The sequence below is a fragment of the Neopelma chrysocephalum genome, unplaced genomic scaffold (assembly GCF_003984885.1).
Source record: "Neopelma chrysocephalum unplaced genomic scaffold, ASM398488v2 Primary Assembly neopelma1_75, whole genome shotgun sequence".
NCBI lineage: Eukaryota > Metazoa > Chordata > Aves > Passeriformes > Pipridae > Neopelma > Neopelma chrysocephalum.
The window spans coordinates 14,374,401-14,381,858 of NW_020897736.1; positions in this window are offsets into that span (position 1 = coordinate 14,374,401).

Sequence of the window (7,458 nt, forward strand, 5' to 3'; positions counted from 1 at the left end):
TGGCAGAGCAGCTCTGCACCCCGGGCTGGCATGAAATGGAATCATTCTAACCATTTTCTGGTGCTTTTTCTGTTCCTGGAGAAGTGCCTGGCCTGTGGGTTGTTCCTGGAGCCCTGTCCAGGCTCTCATGCTGGGGTGGGAGTGGTGGATCTCTCTGTGTTGGAGCTGCCCCGATGAGAGCCACCGGTGTTCCACGGCACCTCCTCCGCCCCCTCGCCCTCCCCAGCCAGGCTCTGATGTCCCACTTTCCTTCCTCAGCCTCGATTAATCTCGTTTCACGGGCTCCATGACACCCCCAGCTCCGAGGATCGGATCCAGGGGCGGTTCTTGGATCTGTGTGGGGACAGATCCCAACCACATCAGCTCCAGAGGTGGAGCACGGGAATTAATGGGGTCCAGCAGCACAGCGTTTTGCAGGGGGTTTCAGCAGCTCTTGGCTGTGTAATGTAAACCACCAGCTCTCAGGAGTGCCCTGGGAGGATGGATTTAACCTCTCCTTCCACCACCCTTCCACCCAAAAGGAGCCCACGGTGCTCCAGCCCTGCAGCTGGAAGGAGGCCCCGTTTTTGTCACCTCTAAAGAAACCACCAGTTTATTCCACCTGGGATGTCTTCAACTAATGCTGGCAGGAGGGAGAAACTCCCCTCAGAAGAAGCTGGGACCATCTTGGCCTTGGATACTTCCAGGGATTGGGCAGCCACAGCTTCTCTGGGCACCCTGTGCCAGGGCCTCACAGCCAGGAATTCCTTCCCAGTCTCCCATTTTTTAATGGGGGAAGCCATTCCCTGTGTCCTGTCCCTCCATCCCTTGTCCCCAGTCCCTCTCCAGCTCTCCTGGAGCCCCTTTAGGCCCTGCAAGGGGCTCTCAGCTCTCCCTGGATCCTTCTCTTCTCCAGGGGAACCCCCCCAGCTCTCCCAGCCTGGCTCCAGAGCAGAGGGGCTCCAGCCCTGGCAGCATCTCCGTGGCCTCCTCTGGACTCACTCCAACAGCTCCACATCTTCCTGGTGTTGAGGATGGACAGCAGGGAGAGCAGAAGGATGCGGGGCTGGAGGGCCCAGGGGGAGGGATGTTGGTTTTTCTGGGTGTGCCTCCCTTTGAGCTCCCGGGTGTCCTCCAGCCAGGCGGGAAATCGGCTCCGTGTCCCGGCGCTGTCGGGGTCACTCAGCCCTGTGTGGCTCCCGAGGACTGGGATTCTCCCCTTTTCACCCAGATCCCATTGATGGGGACCCCCAGCCCCATTTCCCCCGGGCTGTGAATGCCCCAGCCCAGCCTGGTTAAAGGCTTTTCTCTGTGCTTAATGATGTGGCTGCAAATTCCCCCTGGAGGAGGGAGAAGCTGTAAATAATGTTGTTTTTTCCATAAGGAGCCTTTTGAATGGGATGGGTTCAACCCCGAGCTTTCCAGAGGGGCTGTTCCTCAGAGGGGCTGGTTGCTCTCAGCTGGGAGACAGGACTGGGGGGTTTGGGGGCACGGGGGCAGATCAACACTCCCAGCTTGGCTGCTGGATTGGAGGTGGAGTTGGGGTATGAACAGGAGTGGAGGGATTCACAGGGACTGGGGGGATGCACAGGGATGGGGGATGCACAGGAAGGAGAGAATGCAGGAGGCTGGGAGGGATATATACAGCTGGGGGGATATTCAGGGCTGGGATCTTCCCCTCAGTGAGGCCAGGGGCTCCTGAACATCCTTCCCAGGAAGAACACATCCCTGGAAGTGTCCAAGGCCAGCTTGGACAGGGCTTGGAGCAACCTGGGCTAGTGGAAGGTGTCCCTGCCCATGGCAGGGGGTGGGATGGGATGAGCTTTATGGTCCCTTCCAACCTAAACCATTCTGGGATTCCACAATTCCACGATTCCATGCTTTCAAAATTGTGTCTGAATTTGGCAGAGCTCCCTCACCCCATTCCTTGAAGCAGCATCCTGGTGTTTTTCAGAAGGAGGAGAGGGAATTTCTCTTTGCCAAGGATTTCTTTAGGAGGAACAGAAATAGGACAATTGGAGTGTGTCAAACCAAAGCATCCAGGTAGGAATATTTTGTGTTTGTTTTCACCTCACGTGGCCGAGTCACTCCAAGCATCCCAAAGCCTGGAGGCAGAACACGTGCCATGGTTTTTCCGTAGCCAATCCTCCAAAATACCCACCCAGGCTTTAATAATGAAACAGCAGCTGATGGATGAGCCTCTGGCAGGCTGGTCCTACTCCAATATATCGGGAATTTGGGAAAGAAAATTATATTGGTGGTCTGGAAGAGCAGGTTCCCTTGGAGCTCTGCTGTCTGGGGCACGAGGGATGCTCCAGCCCTGAGGTTTGGGGGTGCCTGGTGCTTGTTTGGCAAAGAAGCCTGCCAGGAAGCTTTTCCAACCTTGCCAGGTCACTGTTTAGGCACTGGAAGGGGCTCTCAGGTCTCCCTGGAGCCTTCTGTTCTCCAGAAGGTGCCTGTGGGTTCACTGGTGGATAATGGAGGTGGGGTGAGGTGCTGATGGGGGGTTGGGGACCACTGGTGGAGTGTGTGGAGTGAGCATGGAGCAGACAGGGAGCAGACATGGAGCAGACATGGAGAAATCATGGAGAAAACATGGAGCAACATGGAGCAAGGGGGCTGCCACGTCCTCCCTCCCTGTGTCCTCACCTCTGAGATGCAGATACTGTTCTGCTCCCTGACCTGGACCTGGCTGGACTCTGAAATTAGTGTTTAATGAAGAACTGCTCAGTTTTCTGCTCCAGCCCTTGTTTGCCATCGGGTATAAGCAGGGGAAGAGCTTTTCCAGTGTTTACTGTTGTCCTTGTTGCTGTCAGAGCAGCCCTGGATGGAGGAGTCTCCGGTGTCCGTGTCAGTGTGTGCTGTTATCCACACTGTATGCAAATTCGAGGTAATTTATTTTATAAACCCCTTTTTATTGCCGCTCCCAGCGCCCCTGGCACCAGCTGTGATGAGAATCACTTGGATGTTAAAGTGCTGTTGACAAAATTGCTCCCAGTGGCACGTGGGCGCAGATGCACAGCTCCCTCCCTGCCCAAATTCCAGGTATTGGGAGGGTGAGGGATCGATGGAGCCGAGCCCAGGGGTTGACTGGGAACAGAAAACCCATAATGAGCTGCTGCCTGCACAGAGGGGCTGTGGGGGACGTGCTCAGACTGTGGAGATGCACCAGCAGCAGCAAGGCACGGGATGGGGAGGATGTGGCTGCAGGTATGGAAGCGCCAAACCCATCTCTGGGGGGAAAAGGGCGATTTAGGAAGAGGCTTCCTTTGATTCCATCACTCTGGAATGCTGCTCACCTGCAGGATACCCCACAGCACAGCAGGGTTGGGGTGGGGAGTGTCAGAGATCCCACAGTGCCTGGAGCCAGTGGGCTTGGGGGTCAGGCAGGAGCAGAGGGGATGGAGTGCAGAGGGGATTTGGGGGATATTTGGAAGGGAATCTGTCTGGGAAAAGGTTCAAGGGGCTGATTCAACAGAGTCAGTGTTTGGAGATTTGGCTCAGCCCTTTGCAGGGAAATGGGGACAAACTTGCTCCTTCCCTGGAAGTGTCCAAGGCCAGGTTGGACAGGGCTTGGAGCACCCTGGGCTAGTGGAAGGTGTCCCTGCCCATGGCAGAGGGTGGAACAAGATGGTCTGTAAGGTCCCTCCCAACCCAAACCATCCCATGATCCTGTGATTCAAAATGGACCACCAGCCATTCCTGAGCCTTGGAGAGATGGCAGGAGGGGGTGATGTCCCACCAGCCAGCACCCTGAGGAACCAGCTCCCAAAGCCCTTGGGAAGGAGAAGCGCTGGGGTGGGAGGCCAGGGATGGCTCCGGGGTGGCTCCAAGGATGCAGATGGAGGTGTGGGAGTGGTGGAGGGATCACTGGGACACCCCTCCCAGGACCTGCCCACATGAAGGCTCATCTGGCAGCCGGAGGGTCCTGCGTGTCCGGAGATGTCCCTCTGGCAGTGGGAATGGTGGGGGGGCTGCCTGTCCCCAGCCCTGCCCTCCCCTGCAGCACCAGCTCCATCAGCACTGCTCTCTGATCTGGATCGGGGTGGGAATGTGGTGACAGCCGAGCTCAGGGAGGAGGAGTTAACAAGCAGGGAAAGCAGGAGAAAAATGGCAGCTGGATGCTCCAGCCCATTCGTCCCAGAGCCACTAAATGTACCATGAATGATTCCTGACGGGATTGAGCTGAACGTGCTCGATGGCTCCGCAGTGACTCCTGCGTCAGTAAATCCGTCACGTCTGGGAGCCTTCCCAGGGTTTTAATGCAGGAACTGCGTCTCCTCAGGTTGGATAACTCTGCAGGAGATGAATTAGATCCCGGGGCGTTGTGCTGGGTCCCTGTTGTTCCCACACCTCTGCTCCTGGGGTGTCCCTGTGCACCCAACACGGATCCAGGGTTGGCATCCAACGTGTGCGTTCAGTGCGTGAACCCAGTGGATGCATCCAACACATCCTACATGTGCATCCATGTAATCGAGTGCATGTATCCAACACATGTCCAACATGTGCATCCATGTGAATCCAGTGCATGTATCCAACACATGTCCAACATGTGCATCCATGTGCATCCAGTTCATGTTCCCAGTGCATATATCCAACACACGTCCAACATGTGCATCCATGTAATCCAGTGCATGTTCCCAGTGCATGTATCCAAAATGTGCATCCCACACACGGGTCCAATGCATGTTCCCACTGCGTGTGTCAGACACGTGTCCAATTCATTATCCATGTGCATCCAATCCATGTTCCCACTGCCTGTCTCCCATACGTGCACTCAATTCGTGTATTCAATATGTGCATCAATGCATGTTCCCAATGGATGCATCCAATGCATGTTCCCAATGGATGCATCCAACACATGTCCAATGTTTATCCATGTCCATCCATGTTCCCAGTGCATGTATCGAACATGTGCATCCATGTTCCCAGTGCACGTATCCAACATGTACATCCACTGCATGGATCCAACATGTGCATCCCATGCATGTACCCAATGGATGCATCCAACATGTGTGTCCAACACGTGCATCCCATGCGTGTACCCAATACATGGATCCAACACACACATCCAACCTGTGTGTCCAACACCTGCATTCCACACAGCTTCCAGCACGGAGTCTAACACCTCCATTCCACATGGAGCCCCCTCCCCATGCCCCCAGCAGCACAGAGGGACATCCCAGCCCCCAAACCCGCATCCCCCCCCCAGCCCCTGCTGCGGCGCCGCGGTCCCGCATTCCCCCCTCCCCGTCCGCGGGCAGGGGCTCGCTGCCCATCTGCCATTTCCAACCTGCCTCCCACCTTCCCGTGCCCTGATTTCCTCCTTGGCTGCTCTGGGAGAAGGATTTCTCCCGGCACAGCAGGGTCACGGCGAGGGTAACTGCGTTAGCGCAGCTCCAGGACGGATGGGGCTGTTGGAGCAGAGTCTCGCTGCCATTTGTACTCCGGCTTTCGCTCCGAGGGCTGGGAGCAGCCTCTGGATTCATCTGCTCTGCTCCCGGGCCCTGAGACAGCACAGATAGATTTTCTAAGAGCCGTCCTTTTCCATAAAAAATATTTGATGGCGGTATTGACAGACCCACCGATGGAGAAGGGCAAGGAAATATTTCCAAATGGTTTATCTGGCAGCTGTGGATTTCAGCTCATGTTGCTTATTGACCTCTAATTGTTTCCAGTAGTAGCGGGAGACAGGAAGATCAATAGGGATGGGAGGGAGTTAATACCCTCCCGGTGCACTTAACTGTAGTTGGGAAACACTGGAATTCATCTTCCTGGGATTTTTAGCACGTTTGTAACTGAAACATTGGGCAACGGTGTCTGGGACTGCTCTGTGAGCTGGTTCTGTGCAGAGACTTAATTCCTCCTCACCTGGTCCTGGGGCTCGGAGCAGCCTCGTGGTTCTCCAGCTGCCCTTCCCTGGAGCTTTAGAAATTCAGGAGACCCTGATCTGGGGGGAAGATGCAAATAAACTCTTCTCCCAAAGAGCCTGAGCAGCTCCTTTGTTCCACACTGTGGGGTTGGGGTGTTTGTGGGGTACAGTCCAAATGTGAGGCTTTCCTAGGAAATTAGGATGCACACACCCACCCCCGAGGAATTTTGAGCAGTCATAGAACCATCAGAAAATCCTGGAATGGTTTGGGTGAGAAGGGACCTTAATGAACATCCTGTTCCACCCCCTGCCATGGACAGGGACATCTTCCACTAGCCCAGGTTGCTCCAAGCCCTGTCCAACCTGGCCTTGGACACTTCCAGGGATCCAGGGGCAGCCACAGCTTCTCTGGGCAACCTGTGCCAGGGCCTCCCCACCCTCCCAGCCAGGAATTCCTTCCCAAGACCCTGGAGAGGCTGGGAGAGGGGGACAGCAGAGACTTTGGGATGGAGATGGAGAGAGGTGCAGAGAGGGACCAGTCTGCAGGGGTCGGGAAGAAGGGGGATGCGCTGGGTGATCCCTCAACCTGCCCTGGGGTGGGAGCCGGTGGCCACACCCTCCTGGGCCACCTGTGGGGCCACCAGCAGTCCCCTGGGGATGCCTTTCTGCCGGGCTGGAGGCAGTGGCAGAGCTGCAGGTGCCGGGTGATTGTTCCCGGTGGGGCCCCCCCGGCTCCTGTCACCAGGAATCACGGCAGAGCCGTAATCTTTCATTAGCGCATTCAGCACTAATTGCTGGCAGGATGCCACGTGCCTATTTTCTCATTTTAACAAAACATTTATGCATGAAAGATTTAATGCCAGGTATCAAGCATATCATTGTAAATTTACCACTAATTAAGCCTAATTAAAATAATTAAATGGCTGCGGAGTCACAATGTGAATTAAAATCACATTTCCTCTCGTGTGCGTGCCCCTCTCCTCACTGCCCTCACTTCGGCTTCCACACGCAAATATTTTCCCATTCGGATGCACGGGAAGCGTTGGTGTGGCAGAGGGACTTCATCCTTCCCACAATGCCGGGATCTGGGGGAAGTTTTTCAATTCCGGGACCTCTGGAGGTTCTCCTTGCCGTGGATGAAGTATGGACAATTTGACAAATCTGTTCCTCGGAGCAGTCGCTGCCTTTTGCATATTCATTACTCATCGGGTTTTTAATCAAAGTCGCTGATGGACCCTTTGCACCACAAATAACTCGGTCATGAATAATTGATGGTGTTTAGCTGGGTCGGGGTGCGGGGGGCGCTCCTGGCACCACATGGCGCTGCAGATGTTCGGGTTTCACATGTGCACAGCTCATCAAACCCAGCCCCGGGCGGGGCCGTCCCTCGGCTCGCCATCTGCCGAACCGGAGCCCGGGAATTGTGGGAGAGGGGCTGGGTTCCTTTGCCGCTGCTTCCTCCCCTTTGCCTTTGGCTGGAGAGCTCCAGGCAGGGCTCCTGCCCTGCTCGCCCAGCTGCGGGTGACCAGGGGGCTGGGCAGCTCCAGGGGATGCTCTGGATGGGGCTCCAGGAACTCCAGGGGATGCTCTGGATGGGGCTCCAGGAA